Source organism: Vanacampus margaritifer, chromosome 20 (assembly GCF_051991255.1).
Source record: "Vanacampus margaritifer isolate UIUO_Vmar chromosome 20, RoL_Vmar_1.0, whole genome shotgun sequence".
Taxonomy (NCBI): domain Eukaryota; kingdom Metazoa; phylum Chordata; class Actinopteri; order Syngnathiformes; family Syngnathidae; genus Vanacampus; species Vanacampus margaritifer.
In genome coordinates this window covers 2,208,792-2,226,291 of record NC_135451.1, presented here as the reverse complement: position 1 = coordinate 2,226,291, position 17,500 = coordinate 2,208,792, and the positions used below count along the sequence as shown (strand labels likewise).

Sequence of the window (17,500 nt, the reverse complement as noted above, 5' to 3'; positions counted from 1 at the left end):
CTTTAAACGGACACTCATTTACCAAACATCCGCCAATGAAAATATAAGTGTCCTACCAGTGTTGCCTTCTCTCTTCCTGGCTTGCTTCAACCTTTAGTCCCCAGAAACAGGGCCGAGGTCCAGTCCCCTAAAATGGGACAGCTGCCGTGGCCACGGTCTTTCTTGGTCGTCGGCTCTGCCTCTGGGCACCTCCGGTATGTTGCAATCCGGCTCGAAGGACCAATTTAAATGTCAGGTTCAGATGTAGACATTTATCAAATAAAGAGAGAGGAAGCATCTGGTTCCAAATTTATTGCTCATGAGGAAGAGAAAACTGCAGCCTTAGTTTGATCGGTACAGAGTCTCTCTTGGTTCATCACTCAAATAGTCCCCTTATATGTACTAATCGGGGCATCTGATTACATGACAGAAAGAGAAAAACAACTCCTATCTCACTTCACACTCTCTAATGCGGCATGCAAGTCCAGGGACCCTGGCGTTGACGTGCGTCACGTCTTCTTATCAGTTGTCCCCACTCGGCAGCTGAGTCGTCCACTTGCAACTTCACCAAATACAATAACACTCCTTTGCAATACATAGCAATCCTAAACAGAAATTACTACACTATTACGTTGACTTGTGTTTCCCAAGAGGCAATTTACTTCAACACGGCAAATGTATAATAATCCTCCAAAATAATTCCTACACCGTGGCCACGGCAGCTGTCCCTTTTTAGGGGACTGGACCTCGGCCCTGTTTCTGGGGACTAAAGGTTGAAGCAAGCCAGGAAGAGAGAAGGCAACACTGGTAGGACACTTATATTTTTATTGGCGGATTTTTGGAAAATAAGTGTCCGTTTAAAGTTAAGGGCGACGGTGTCCTACGCGCGTTTAAACTCCGTGGAGAAGAGGGCGACGGTGTCCTGTACGTACTTAAAACTAAAAAAGACAGAGTGAGTCTATAAAACAGAAAAGACAGCGAGAGAGTCTATAAAACAGGGAAGCAGACAGAGTGAGTCTATAAAACTGAGGAAAAGAAAGAGGGGAAACTGGGAAGAGGGGACTGAGAAATAGACAGAGGGAGTCTATAAAAGTGGGGTGAATCAAAACCGTAAGAATACTAGTCAATGTTGCGTAAAGAGACAGAGAGTCTATAAAAGAGAGACAGAGAGAGTCTATAAAAGAGGGCAACGGTGTCCTACGCGCGTAAATAAAGAGGGGGTGTGAGTGGAGGGTCGCTACCTCGGTGTGAGTGGAGGTTCGCTACCTCATTATTGTTTGTTCGGGGATTTAAAGTCAGTTTAATCTCCTTAAGAGAATCGCTGACTCCAACATGGAGAAAACAAATAGCAAAAAAGCCAACAAGAAAGACCCGAAACAACAGTTAACATGTAAGGACTGCAAGTTTGTAGAAAACCAATGTCCTTCTAAAACAAAACATTTAAATTTGTGGATAACGAAATATGAATTTGCTGGCCAGCTTAATACACAAAAAATATTTAACTTGCAAGATAAAATAAAAACCACACGAAAAAATAATAAGAAAATGAGCAAAGACGGATACGAGGATACAGAATTTTGGATGGTAATGGCACAAAAAAGGAGGGAAGATAAAAGTAATGATAAAATCGAGAAAGAGTCCAAAAATAAAAGATGGGAAAAAGAGAAAGAGATGGGGGAAAGCACGGTCATGTTTCAAAGAAAAGAAGTCGCCTGTTGGTGTTGTGGGGAGACAGGGCATTTTTCGAGGCACTGTCCCCACAATAGGAACAGGGGCCGAGGAAGGGGTAGACCTCAATTTGAAATAGGACCCGCCGGCAAGGGGCGCGGCTACGCCACAGGCCCAAAAGAAGTCACCTGTTGGTGTTGTGGGGAGACAGGGCATTTTTTGAGGCACTGTCCCCACAATAGGAATAATGCACGACTAGAAAAATCAGCTTCCCAACAAGATGACAAACAAAAAGCCATCGAAGAAAATGTGACATTAAATTAAATAAAAATCTTTATAAGTGGGCCGCTGTATTGACACATGGTGTGACCCATGTGTCAACAGGGGGAATGGTAGGACGGATACACAGAATGTATACGACATATGGCTTTAATTTATTCTCAAAATTTATTATTATTATTATTATTTATTATCATTAACAGTGGCAACGAAGCCAGTTTGGCCGATTACATGCGAAAAACATTAGAGAAAAGAGATGAATTGAAATTACCAGAAGGCGATTGTGCTTCTCTCCAACAGGAAGAACTGGTAGCTCCAGGAGACTGGGTACTGATCCGAAGCCTCAAAAAGAAGCACTGGAATTCTCCAAAGTGGGAAGGCCCTCATCAAGTGCTGCTGACCACGCCGACGGCCATAAAGATTGAAGCAAGGAGCACTTGGATACATCTTACGCATTGTAAAAAGGTCATCTCAACCGACAAACCCAACAGGGAGGGTGAGCGAAAGTCTGATTCAAAGGTGGGAGCAGGTATATAGAATCTGAAAATACCTGCGGTCAGTGAAGTTTTCTTAGACGCCTAACCTAATTAGGGGTTCTCGGTCGACATGGCTATTGCGAGGATAAGATTTGCGGTACTATGTTGTGTGGTCTTTGTGACCGTGAAGGCTATTCATTCACCAAATTCACACCCAATAAAAATGTAGACCGAATCAACTGCATCCATTACAATGTACAAAAATTGGGGAATTATACTGAAGAAGGATTTATAGCTGTCAGAGAACAATTGGCTGCAACATCACTCATAGCGTTCCAGAACCGCATTGCGGTCGACATGCTACTGGCAGAGAGAGGTGGCGTTTGCGCTATGTTTGGGGACCAGTGTTGTACGTTTATACCAAACAACACATCTCCGGATGGGTCCCTCACGAGAGCCATTGAAGGCCTGCGCACCCTGAATCGAAAGATGAAAGAACACTCAGGTGTGTCCACCTCAGCATGGGACGAGTGGTGGGAAAAAAAACGTTTGGAAAATATAAAAGTTTGGTATTTTCTGTCATGATTTCTATGACTCTGTTCACCTCAATTCTTGTGCTGTGTGGATGTTGTTGTATTCCCTGCATTCGCGCATTACTCGTCCGACTTGTCTCAACCGTCGTCGCTCCCACAAATTCTAAATTACAAGAGATGTACCCTTTGCTTATTTCTGCAAATTGTGGTGATATTGGGGACACTAATGACCAAACCAATGATGAGATAATTTCTCCTGCCGTCCTATTTTACACACCTTAAAACTTAAAACATAGAAAGGGGACATGATGGAATGTTTAAGTTTGTCATCCAGTAAATGATTCAACTGAATAAAACCTTTGAATCAAAGTTCTTTTGATGACAAAATTTTTCGAGGCAAATGTAGAATAAACAGGAGGGAAATGTAGGAATTATTTTGGAGGATTATTATACATTTGCCGTGTTGAAGTAAATTGCCTCTTGGGAAACACAAGTCAACGTAATAGTGTAGTAATTTCTGTTTAGGATTGCTATGTATTGCAAAGGAGTGTTATTGTATTTGGTGAAGTTGCAAGTGGACGACTCAGCTGCCGAGTGAGGACAACTGATAAGAAGACGTGACGCACGTCAACGCCAGGGCCCCTGGACTTGCATGCCGTACCTAGAGAGTGTGAAGTGAGATAGGAGTTGTTTTTCTCTTTCTGTCATGTAATCAGATGCCCCGATTGGTATATAAGGGGACTGTTTGAATGATGAACCAAGAGAGACTCTGTACCGATCAAACTAAGGCTGCAGTTTTCTCTTCCTCATGACCAATCATGAGCAATAAATTTGGAACCACATGCTTCTTCTCTCTTTATTTGATAAATGTCTACATCTGAACCTGACAGAAGCGTTCGAGGTCCTTCACGTTGGGTGGTGTTCCAAATCTGTCGGATGAAAAGAGAAAAGAGAAAAGACAAGATATATAATGGTTAAACTTGAATTAGTTTAGCATAATAGAGCTAGTTCTATCTTAGCAGCAGGGCGCTGCCATGTTGGGGTTTCCCGGTCTCGCTGTAGGTCTCGCGATAATCACAGCATCTCGCGCATGCGTCCAGCCAGTCGTCTCCGTCCAGCCCTCCTCTCCGTCCAGCCCTGTTGGTGTCCTTCTTGATGCGGCGGGTCAACCTCTCAACAAGCTCGCGAAACAAGCCAGGCTCCATTTTGAGAACGTTCTTGAAGCTTTTGACATCATCAGGTAATTGCAAGAGTTTCTCCTACTGACCGAAATCTGTCCTCTGCAGCAACAACTCTCTGACCCAAATAGTCCTTCTTTTCTTTGTCTTCTGTTGCACAAGAACAACTCCAGCAGTAGTCAGATAAAGCATTGGTTCCATGGTAGCAGTGTCATGTTGTTCCTCTTCCTGCCAAATATTCATATCCGCCAATTTGAAATCCTTCTTCCATTGAGAACAGTTGGAAAATGAATACTGGAGAAAGCACACCTTTTTATATGGGCTGCTCCAGATTCACCTGCTTTTCCGGGAGGTCTCAATCGGTTCTTAATAATTATTTATTTTATTTTTTTTTCTGAGAAAGCTCATTGTTGTTCATTTGATAATCTTAGCGATTCGACATGTCATCATCATTGCTCTCTCTCTTTTTTATTTTTAGTTTTTATCTTTTTTCTGTAGGTGCGTGTGTGTGTGCATATGTGCGTGCGTGTGAGTGTGTGCTCATTAATTTACCTAAAACCTATTATAAATCCCATTCCGTTAACCTAAACCAAATACTTCAGAATCCAGCTAGTCGTGAAGTTGTCAGGAGACCCAAGGAAGGATCAAAAAAAAGAAAGAAAAGTGAAATCCAGGACTGACCAGCCATCACCTACTACCCACCGGATTACCAACCAGAATCTTTCACCAACCCCAGAAAAATCTAAATTCCAACAAATTAGGGAGACCTCAAGAGACCAAAGGAAAGACTGAGAAAAGGAAGGAATGATAGATGAAGCAGAGTGAGATCCACAGACATCAGCCTCCACCGATTCAACGACCAGAGGAAGAAGCAGATTGTGTTTGAATTTCGGTAGATGCTGGTGTGGTGGATCTGGCATGCATGAAAACCTCCACCAGAGAGGTGAGCCATCGACCCCGGCCATGACAGAGCATGTACAACCCACCAGGCCGCGGCAAAGCACAACCCCCGGGCCCCTGCAGGGGCCACCGGCTGGAGAGCAAACCCAGGATCGCCCCCCCCCCCCCCCCTTCCCACCTAACACGACACGCGCCCCATGCCCAACGCAGCAGAATGGGGCACGGCAGGCCCACCGGGCACGCCACCAGCCCACAGCGCCCACTTTCCCCCGCCCCCCCAACCGCACCCGCCCCCCCCACCACAACCCAGCCCCCGCCGCCCCAAAACCCCTCCACCGCCCACCTAACCACCCGTATCACCTCACCCACCACAACCCAGCCCCCGCCACCCCCAGGCCCCCAAACCCCCACCCTCGCAAGCCCCCCAAATCCCCGGGACTCCCCATACCCAGGCATCGGTGCCGGAGAGGTACCGGACAGCGGAGCGGCGAGGGCACCCGCGCCGACCCCACCTCCAGTCCCGTAGTGGGACGGAAGGAGATATGGGAGCATGGGGTTCGGGGGTGCCGCCCGTCTCCCGGTGCTCCCATATCCCCTTCCGCCCCCAGGGAAAGGTCCCAGTCGTCACGCCAGCGTACCTAGTGAAAGCTAACCCTGTTATTGAGTTTGCCAGCTCGCCGACTGGTGAACTCTACCCCTACACCGTGGTTGTGACCCCACCCAGTGTATATACAAGTGTGTGTGTGTGTGGTGCATTAAAATTGGGAGCAGGTGAGATGGAGCAGAGGAAAATGATATCTCCCCGCTCCGATCCACCTGCTTCCCAGACATGTCAGTGAGTGTATGTGGTGCATAAAAAAAAATATGGTGCATTAAAATAAATATGGGGGGGGGGGGGCGTGGTGGCGCGGCGGGGATACAGATGGCGGAATGCAGCACTGCTTAATACTGCGCTCTGCCCCAACCGACACCCCGCCCTTCCTAGTTGTGGGGTGCATTAAAATTGGAGGGGAGTTGTAGGGCGAAAACGGTGTCTACACCCTACCTCCTCCCCAAAAGTGTGTGCTATGTGCCCTATGTGTCTATTAACAAAGTGTATTGTGCAAAACTAGTGCTGTGAGTTAAGAGGAGCGACTAGCGGGGCCTCTCCCAACCCGGCGGGGACAGGAGGCGCACCCGGGGCATCCCGGAGGCCCACCCGCCCCGAACCGCGTCGCCGGGCACGGAGCGACGCGGTTCGGGGCATACTATACATACTATATTTATATATTTTATAATATTTTGCATTTCTGTAATGCACAAAAGCCCAATATTGTGTGTGTGTGTTTTTTTTTTTAGTATGAGCTCCTTTTTTTTTTTTTTTTTTTTTTACAGTATTGTGACTCACAATATTCTGATAATTATCGTATGATGACCTTCATATTGTGATAATATTGTATCAAATGTTTGGATATCGTTACATTCCTAGTGTAAAATTTCCAGAAGTTAGAATTCCATGGCATCAACCCCATAAACAAGGGTGTACTTCTAAAGCATTCTAGATTCAAAAAGAAAGGGAACATCTCCTGTAGCCATAATTTAGTGTGACTGACTTTTTTAAAAATTGTATTGGGAGGCATCTGTACATGTAAATTGCAAAGTGTATGTGGAAAAATTTATTTCCAAAATGGTAAGTAAATATTTCCAGTCTTTTAATTAAACATATATAATTAAAAATTTTACTCTGACTCCATGTAATCTAAATACTTGTGTTATAGTTGTGTTTGTGTCATGATTATTATCTTCTGGTGCCAATCTGTACATATATACTCAAGGACAAGGACACGTTTATGTACAGGCCTGACAAATGATGGTGATTTATTGACCTTAACTAAAAGTATTCCAGGAGTTAGCCACGTTAAAAGCTGTGAGTTTTTTTCCTAAATAGTTTGAACTTTTGGGAAAAGTGACTTTTAAGACTTTTGAATGCCAAGAAGTATGACTCTGAGGAGTGTATTGACCCTGATGGTTATTTAAGTGGGTATTTATTTTTGCTATTTTTTTTAATTTGAGATGTTTTTATGTTTATATGACTTTAATGTTTTTGCACTGACTGGTTTGGCACTTACATTTTCGTTGTACATGTTACAATGACAATAAAGATTTTATTATATTCTAAATCGATGGCTTTGGATACTACTATGAGGATATATATTAAAAAAAATAGGACAACCTATGAACTTTGGTGACGTCAAGGATGATCAACAACAGATAACGTTAAAATTTGATGTGGCGATTTCTGTGATAGGGTTATGTAAGGACAAGCACGTGGACAGCTAGCTGGATTATTTAGACAAAACAGAGCAGACAAGTTCTGGAGTGGTTGTTGACCTGAAGATGGGGCATTATTTTTTTTAGCTTTGTGCAGGGTATGATATAAAAATGTTGATGACATGCTTGTCTTTAAACCTTTGTCAATAAAAGTTGTTAAAGGTATGGTCCAAAGTTCTTCTGTTGCTGTTGAAAAAAAAAACATTCAAACTGACGCTTGAGGAAGTTGAGAACATCAGCCAACCAGGAACAAGCATGAAACCAGCCCACCAACTAGGAGATGGCATTCTCACAGCCAAATTTGCATATGCAGACAAGGCACAGGACTCAAACTCCTAACACGTGCGGAAACAGTCCACCAATCAATAGCGGGCGTTCGCACAGGGAAATTTGCATATGCCACTCATAGTACCTTGCTTAGCTGGAAGAAGCACAGTCCTTGGAAGGAACTTCCCCATGCTGACGTTGACCGGTAGTAAATGTTGAGGCTCCTCCCAGAAATGTCCCGGACAGGCCTAAACAAATTCCTCGGACCATAACTTTTAAAAATTAAAACAAACACAGCAGATAAATGGCGTAGAGGCTGTCACTATTGAACATTTTTTAGGATTGATTATTCTAATCATTGCACCATCAAATAATCATGAGGGTTTTGATTTTGAATTGAAGTGCATTACAAACCATTTATTGTTTATCAACCATTTAGTGTTGTTTATATGGTATTGCGTCAGGACAAATATACTATGCAGCACAGAATATCACAGGAAGGGTTTGATGTTGAATTTAGAATCCTGGGAGTACCTAATCAAGTGGCCAAGATGGCCGGCGCCCCGGGTAGGCGGAGGGGAGAGAATCCTTGGTGTACCTAATTAATTGGCCAAGATGGCCGCCGCCCTGGGTGGGCGGAGGGGAGAGAATCCTTGGTGTACCTAATTAATTGGCCAAGATGGCCGCCGCCCTGGGTGGGCAAGGGGGAGAGAGTCCTTGGCGTACCTAATCTATTGGCCAAGATGGCCGCCCCCCTGGGCGAGCGGAGTGGCAAGAATCCTGGGCGTACCTAATCAATTTGCCAAGATGGCCCTTGCCCTGGGCGAGCAGAGTGGCGAAAATCTTGGGCATACCTAATCAATTGGCCAAGATGGCCGCCGCCCTGGGCGGGCGGAGTGGCGAGAATCCTGTGCGTACCTAATCAATTGGCCAAGATGGCCACCCGTACATAGGCCAAGCCTTGAGTACACCAAGAAAAAAAGGGGGTGAGTTGAGCTCAACAGTAAGAGAGATGATTGGATGAGGCATTTGCTATGCAGAAGTGAGAGACCAGGCAGTATAGCTAAAAAAGCACAATTTAAATAGCAGTCCATTCCATTGCCTTTAAAAAAATATATAATAATGTTGTGTTTTTTTTCAATTTATTTATGTTTTTTTTTTAAAAAATTTATTAAATGAGCTGAACAGTTTAAAATTCAAATGATTGAAATTGGTAAAGAAATGCGTAAGTTAACCATAGTCAACATAAACTAAGTATCTTACTGTCCCTTTAAGAAACATGCACATTCACGCACACACATTTGATTTTAACTTGTTAGACACATTTGACTTGGAGACATCACGCACACACATTCAACTGAAATGTATGAGATACGCACACCTCGAACAAAAGCCTCTCACGACTTAATGGTTCGAGATGCAGATTCCAGAAATGGCTCGTTAGAACGACAAGGGGTTGAGGAACGCGAGCATGTTCTAATTTTTTTAATCGGATGAAAAATGACCAAATTAGAGCAGGTTGAAAACTTATGATTTATAAAAAATGAAGATAAAAAGGCGCCGAAATTAACATGGAAAAGAAGTGAAAAAAGTGAAAATAAAGGTACTGAATGACACCTTAGCCAAATAAAAGTGTCTGAAAGAAGACCCTTGTGACTACAAAATGTGCGAATTTGATGTCTAGTGAGCAAAGATTGTGGCCATGGTGACGAGTTGAAGTGAAACTTTTGGAAATAGATTTTTTGACTCCTGTCACTCTGGGGCTAATAGCTCCACTCAAGCCAACGCAATACACACCAATGTTAAAAGGCTATTTGTCTCCCTTTCGCTCATTGTCTTTGAACCCGCACAGGGGGGAGAGCTTTCATTCCTTAATTTTTTTTGGGACACTGAGCTAAAGATGGGAAAAATTGCAATAAAATAAGCTAAAATTCATATTGGCCGGTCAACGTATGCGCGCGCAGCGTGGCTTGGAAAAAGCTGCTTGATGTGGAATTTGTTCCCCCCCTTTTCCCATTCATTCCTATGGGACTTTTATGGGGACTTTTTGGGGAATTGCGTCGCCATGGTAACTCGGAATTCCGAGAAAAGGAATACCGCAGCGAGTCAGATCGAACCGCATCGTTTGATACCTCATTTGTCCCAGTGTGATCTACGGTACGGGCCGCATTTTTGCGGAAAAATCCGTGGAAGATAATATAATAAGAAACGCAACAATAAACCCATTTTCTAGGATAGTAATATGTGCCTACTTGCTTCACACAGCTTCAGTGTTTGACATTTCTTCTTCTGTACAGTACACGGTGATCGAGTGTTAAGCACATCCACCTCAAACTCGGACACTGCATACTGTATATGCCAAGGGCCTCTTCTGGATACCCTGCCCCAGACATAGGTGGCATTATGCTTGAGCGCTGGCAGAGTTATTGGGAACATCCACCTTTTCAACCACTTGGTATTCATCAGGTGGCTAAAACATGATCAGGCAGATGGCCTTTTTGAAAGTGCCTCAAATCACAAGAATGGAGAGGAAGCTATTGAAAGACAAAATGGAGTTCATCCGTCCTCCACTGCCTACATCAGTAAAAGGGTGACCTCCCCATACGATGTCCTTCTTTACAAGACCCCAAGGATAAAGATAAAGAAGGCGTTACTTTGCTAAATGACCGCACCAACTGCATCTCCATGAGTAAAGTGTAAAGTCACATTACCAAGTGTGATCTTGTGGTTAAGAATTTTTATTACATAAACCACGCAGGCACAGACCAGGCATTTTTTCATATAATATCAGATCCAATTTTTCTGTGGCAAAGTACTTGAGCAGCTTCTCACATGTAGTCAATCAGTGATCAGAACATAGTGCCATGTGTACGTTTGAGAAGCTGCTCCTCCTCCACTCCGATTTCTTGCAGAAAGGAGCCATTTTGTTTCAAATGTATTTTGAAGAATTGAACATCCATCCAATTTCCACATTTAAAGAAGATGCGGTTCTACTACAACAGCTGGTCGGTCTTGCGTGGCCACTAGTGCTTGAACGCAGCGCTTTAGAGTTTTGTGATCGGTGTATATATATATATATATATATATATTAGTTATAGTTAACTGTGGAAGGTCTTAAGATACCGTGATATAATCCCTTTAAATTGGTCAACGATTCAATTTGTAATCTTAAATTGGCTAAACAATTCTTTTTTTTAGAGTGAACCTTCATCAATGGTATCATTGTTAAAAGGACATGCGATGTTCGTGAAAAAAGTGAACTTGAAATATAGGCCTATTGACTTTTAAAAAATAATATTTTTGTTTTAAATAACAGATGTCAGAACTGTTACACCAAAACTCACCAGCTGACTGAATGAATGAGAAATGTTGTGTATGGCTGAAAGGAGGCAGAGATACAGAGAAACTTGAGGTTCATTGTGATAATTGTGGTATTGATCAGGTTAGGTTCATCGAATCTGTAACTACGGTAACTGACCGAGAGCTTAAATTACCTCTTTTCGTGAAACAGGCTAGAGGTACCTCTCTTTTTCTGATGTCAGTAACGTTGCTTTCTGAAACGGAAAACACAGTTTCCCGCCTTTCAGGGTTAACAGACTCAGGGTTCTCACTAAATCTGCTTTGTGAAATGGACCCCTGGTCACTAATTCTTGCGGGTAACTCAGTACACACAGATCCTGCAGCAGTACAGAAAGCTACTGGTGTTGGGCACAGTGGGCAGGGTGACAGGAGTGTCAGTTTTGTGTTTACAAACTGCAACGCAAATGAGTCAGACTGTACTTTAAAGGCATTTCTATATTTTTCTTTTCTTCTTTCTTCGTCCCTGCCTCTGTCTCTCTCCCTACAATGTGTGAGTGAGTTTGGACGATATCATTTGAATTTTGGTGGGTATAAGAATAATAAATGCACATAATTGTGAGTAAGTAGCTTCAATATTTGACATATAATAGAGAGTAATCTCAAGAACTGGTTGTAGTTGTACTGGGGGAAGCCAACAAGGGAAAGCACTCTAATGTACTGTGTTAAGTGGGAGGTTAGATGATTTGGTCACAGACAAAATAATTTATTCCCCCCACAGGCTGATTGATTACGGTGGAGGCCGGAGGGCAAATCCTTCCCACCCGAATAAACAAGTGCATACATCTGAAGCATTCTAGATTCAAAATGGAAGGAAACATCCCGTCGCCATAATTTAGTGCAGTGGTTCTCAACCGCGGTCCTCGAGTACCCTTATCCAGCCTGTTTCCATGTCTTCCACAGCCAACACAGGTGCTTCAAACAATCAGCTAATTAGCAAGTTCAGCATGAGGCCTGATAATGATCCTCAGCTGTGTTGGCTGAGGGATAAATGGAAAACAGACTGGATCGGGGTATCTGAATATCGACCAATGGTCTAACCTCCTCATGAATCACATTTTGATGGAAAAAATATCTGCCTCGAATAAAAACCAAATATCAAAATTTATAGAAACATCTAAATCTGGTTACTTAATTGTGCCTGTTAGATAACTTATACTGCTGTTTCTATATTTGGCAATTTGTAACTAATGGTTGTGTCAGGAACCCAGTTACTGCCAGCAGGATCAAGCAGACTGCATCAAATGACACCTTACAGTCACCAACTCCTTCACTTCCAATGGGCACTAAGGGTTAATATTCGGAATCACTGCATGCCAGTGGGTTAACTCTATAGGTGCTGTCCCCCCCTGGCTGAGCGTGGGCGGTTCTACCCTTCTGTTGGCTGCTGGGTGGCGCCTGCGTCTTGGCCGTTCCCTGGGTCTCTTGGGGGGTGCTGCGTTGCGGTGCTCTCCCAGGCGCGATCCGTTGCTCCGTACCCTGCGACGCGGTTCGGGGCGGGTGGGCCTGCGGGATGCCCCGTGGTTCCCTCTCCCATCCCCCTTCCTCCTCCTTGCTGCCTCTCCCTCCTTGCCTCTCCCCGCCCGTCCTCCGCCTCCCTTTCCCTTCTCCCTCGTCACCCTTCCTCCTCCTCCCCCCTCTCTCTGCTGCCCTGCTGCTGCCCCTTGCCCTTCTTGTCGTCTCCTCCCCCAGTACCGCCCCCCTCCCCTGTCCGCCTTCCTCCCCCTCTCCTGGGCCAGGGGCTCCATCCGTGGCCCGCGTCTCGGGGCTCCGGGGGCCAAGCGTGTGGGTGGGGGTGTTGTGCCTGACCTGCTCCGGTGAGCCTCCTGGCACCTAGGGCAGGCCCCAGTGTCCGGGGGGCGAGCCCTATGCGCCTCCTGCCCCCACCCGGTTGGGAAGGGCCCCGCTGGTCACTCCTCTTAACTCACTGTACTAGTATTGCACAATACTCTTTGCCTGCCGTGCCTCATTCTGCTGCGTTGGGCTTGGGCCGCCAGGTTCCATAAAGCTGGTCTGCTGCTCTGTGAAGGCATCGCACGAGGCCGAACTGGCCAGGCTGAAGCAGGGGTGCAGCACAGGCGGGGTGCTAACCAGTCCGGTGAGCGTGGGGAAGACGCTCCTGGCTCCAGGGTTTGCTCTCTGGCCGGTGGCCCCTGTGGGGCCCGGGGGTTGTGCTTGCTCTGTCCTGGCTGGGGTTGACGGCTCTCCTCTTTGGTGGAGGTTTTCATGCATGTCAGATCCACCACACCAGCATCAACCGAAATTCAAACACAATCTGCTTCTTCCTCTGGTCGTTGAATTGGTGGAGGCTGATGTCTGTGGTTCTCACTCTGCTTCATCTATCCTTCCTTCCTTTCCTCAGTCTGTGCTTTGGTCTCTTGAGGTCTCCCTAATTTGTTGGAATTTAAATGTTTCTGGGGTTGGTGAAAGATTCTGGTTGGTAACCCGGTGGGTAGTAGGTGATGTCTGGTCGGTGCTGGATTTCACTTTCCTTTCTTTTCTTTGATCCGTCCTCGGGTCTCTGGACAACCTCATGACTAGCTGTATTCTGAAGTATTCGGTTTAGGTGAACGTATGGGATTTTTAATAGGCTTTAGGTGAATTAATGAGTACACGCTCACACGCACGCACACATGCACATACTCCCGCACATACAAAAAAAGAAAAGAGAAAAAAAGAGAGAGAGAGCAATGATGATGACATGTCAAATCGGTAAGATTACCGAATGAACAATACTGAAAAATAAAAAATAAAAGAGAAACAGTGATCTAGGCTACGTTCATCCTGCAGGGCGTGATGCCCACTTCAGATTTTTTTATAAAATCCAATCTTTTTATGTAATGTTTACATTGCAAAAACAAGTGCAACGTCTAATGTGAACGCAACACGCCTGTGATGTGACTCCATGCGCAAAAAGAACACGTCGAGTGATGGACACCCAAAACAACGTCACGTTGCAGTGTTCACGGAAATAAACTGACTCGCAACGTAACTGCCAAGTATCCGAGGCAAGCGAATTTTATCAGTGTCATATGCAAATCTAGCTGTGCCAACGCACGCTACAGAGTGGTAGACTTGTGGACTCCCTACGCGGACGTGTTAGGAGTTTGATTCATGTGTCTTGTCTGCATACATTATGCAAATTTAGCTGTGTGAACGCCCGCGCTACTGGTTGGTGGACTGTGGCTGCTGTCCTCGGCTTCCTCATGCGTCAGTTTTGAATGTGCTGTTTACAAACGGCAACAGAAATCCATCTGACTCATTTTTTCATCTCATGTCGCCAGAGTAGCGAGGTTGGAAGAGGCAATTTGGGGAAAATGAGGGGACACTCCTCGACCTCCTCATTTCATTGAGAAGTCTACTGAAGATGACGTCGCACCATCGCCGTTTGTAATGAACCGTCTGCAGGGCTGAATTTAACCTAGGGCGCCTATGCCCTGGACCGGCCCTGCATCAGCCAACCAGGAACAAGCGTGAAACCAGCCCACCAATCAAGAGCGGGCGTTCTCACAGGCAAATTTGCATATGCAGACAAGACACAAGACTTAAACTCCTTACACCGCCGCGCAAACAGTCCATCAATCAGAAGCGGGGGTTTGCACATATGCCATTGCTAGTAGCTTGCCTCCGTGGATTGGCTGGAAGGAAAATGTCATAAATGTCCCGGACAGGCCAAAACAAATCATTTGTTCCATAGCTTTAAAAGAAAAGAAAAGGGAAAAAAACAGCAGATAAATGGGATAGAGGTGTTTTATGGAAAGAAGAGCAGTTGGATTAAAATGTAATACTGATAAGGATATGGCTATGACCATGAATAACCCCAATAAGACGTTAATAGGTTGCATCTATAGAGCACTCGGAACATGTATGGACCAATCTAAAATGAGTATCTCTGAGCTGTACTCCAAACACAGTGCTTAAGAGTCTAGTGGCATGTGGGGATTTTAGTTAAGACTGTCACTTTTGAATATTTTAAGAATTGATTATTCTAATGATTGCGCTATCAAATGATCGCAAAGGGTTTTGATATTGCATAGAAATACATTATAAACCATTTATTGTTTATCAACCATTGAGTGTTGTTTATATGGTATTGCGTCATGATACAAATACAACACAAGCAATATCACAGAAGGTGATTTGTGTTGACTTTTTTCTCTGTGAGTTTTAATTAGTTAACGCGTTAATCTAGATTAATGAATTACACGCATATTAGTGCATTAAAAAAAATAACGCAATTGATCGCGAGTGGCAAGTAAATGCGCAATTTGGCCCATTGAGGTGGCAGAGACAAGCCACTACAGGGTAGCACTACTAGCCACTACGAGCATTGATAACAGCAGACATGGAAGCGAGTGCAGCACAGCCAGGAAAGCGAGGCAAACTTATTTGGACCTATATCTCCCAGAGTCGTTATTTTGAAGGTTCTATTATTTTCAATGTACATCTTTCACCTCGCAGGGACCCGCGGGGTTGCGCCGCTGGGCTTCGGTAGTTGCTGCCGCTGTTGCAACTGCCATTCATCAAGGAGGCTACAAGCTATATCACCATGGCGGAACGCAATGTCGTTGGAAAGCTGTCGTCGAAATGAGTCCGGGGGATGCCCTTATGTTCCCGGTAGGACGTACGGTTCGGGAGATACGGCTGCACAAAGACCTCCAGGAGACTGATGATTTTCAAACACCCAGCCTGCGATGATTGCTATCCCGGGTAAAATCACGGGTTTGTCGGCCATCTATTTCCGGAACGCAATGTTGTAGATGGTGATGGCACCGACATTGTTGGAAAGCTGTCGTCGAGACAAGTCCGGGGATGCCCTTATGTCCCCGGTAGGACGTACGGTTCGGGAGATACGGCTGCACAAAGACCTCCACGAGACCAATGATTTCAAGGTATAGTAAAGGCTTATAGTTAAAAAAAAAAGTTGAGTTGATAATGTGGTCCCAGTTCCGCTGGGACACATTGTTTGGTTTAAAATTCCTTCCCTTTTTTTGTACACGCACATTTTGGTCTTGAAAACAGAATCTGCTTTGAAATAACACACACACACACTTTTTATTTTTGCCACCGGTCACGGCCACGAATACAGCTGCAAACTGTTTACTGAATTCTGTCTTTTAATATGTCCTTCAACTATATGACACATTTAGTCCTTGAACAGAATTTGTCCCAAAAACACACCCACACCTGACCTTGTTTACGCCATCTGCTCATGGAAAAGTACCAAGAATATGTTTAGTCTATAAATAAAAAGGAGGAGGTCTTTTTAACTATAAGAAGCCATTGTGCACGCGGAAGAGCTCAATTTGACACTCTGAATCCCACCTGTTTAAGTGATGAATTAGAGGCTGTTATTTGTCCAGAGATCTCTGACCTTTCTTACATTAAATCATTTTTGCAAAGGTGTATTTTTCTTCATTTTTGGAACATGCAAAGAGGACAAAATAATTTTATTCCTCTTTCAACCTCTCCTTCTATCCTCTAACATTTCCTGGTGACCAGTTTGACAGTTTAGTTTAAAAAACACCACAGCTATTTATTATCAGTTCATCACATGCCATCCATACACCAACCGCAACTTGTGGAAGTTTAGATGAAAGTTTTTTCAATTATTATTATTTTTTAACAAAATTGAAGTTTAGATCTTTAAAATAATGTATGACCTAATTGGTTTGTTGATGTGCTTAAACGTTTTCTTTTGAATTTCATTTATGAAGCACTTATGAAGCACTCTTCTCTTCTTGGTGTATTCAGTTTAGTCATGCACTACAATTTTGTAATGTCTTGGAATTCAAATTCTTTATTTGGGGACCTTTATCAGATATGAGATTAAAATAGGTTAATTAGATTAATTAATTACAAATCTTGTAATTATTTAGATTAAAAATTTCAATCGCCTGACAGCATTAATTATTAAGCCAAACAGGCACAAACAAGGCATTTTTCCATATAATATCAGATCCACTTTATCTGTGGAAAAGTTACTTGAGCTGCTTTTCACATGTAGCCAATCTGTGATCACATCAAAGTGCCATGTGATCTTCTCATTAGGGCCGGAACAGCGACCGCTGCTACGTCACATTACCAAGTGTGAGCTGAATTCTTATTACATAAGCCAGTATGTTTATGTCCAAACAGCCACAAACAAGGCATTTTTTCATATGATATCAGATCCACTTGATCTGTTTTAAAGTTACCTGAGCAACTTATCACATGCAGCCATTTCCGTGATCACATCACAATGCCATGTGTACGTTTGACCTAAGGCCAATTAAAACTGGCAAGCATGTGAGCACTTGGAGACATACAAAAAAGTCCATGGACCTTTTTCACACGTCCACAGTTTGTGGCTGGAAATACAATAATCGCTGTGGATCGTGACTCCCGGTGTGGTGCACAGCGACAGTAACAATGCTTAAAAGGAACCCCGACTGTCATGACAAGTTTGCTCTATATTATTTGTTTGGTTGTTACTAACATAACTATGAGATTCATTTTTCAAAAACCATTTCCAGTTTATTACATTTTGTAGAAACTTTATTTGGACGTAAGC

General features: G+C 44.0%; 1 long non-coding RNA gene across 1 annotated transcript; it reads right to left on the bottom strand.

Annotated features, from left to right (window-relative positions):
* Positions 1 to 276: 276 nt before the first annotated feature.
* Positions 277 to 3,519, bottom strand: LOC144040562 (uncharacterized). The gene is made up of 2 exons (XR_013289764.1): positions 3,349 to 3,519; positions 277 to 667 (listed from the first exon to the last, which is right to left on the bottom strand). It is a non-coding gene; the product is annotated as an uncharacterized LOC144040562 (long non-coding RNA).
* Positions 3,520 to 17,500: the final 13,981 nt, after the last annotated feature.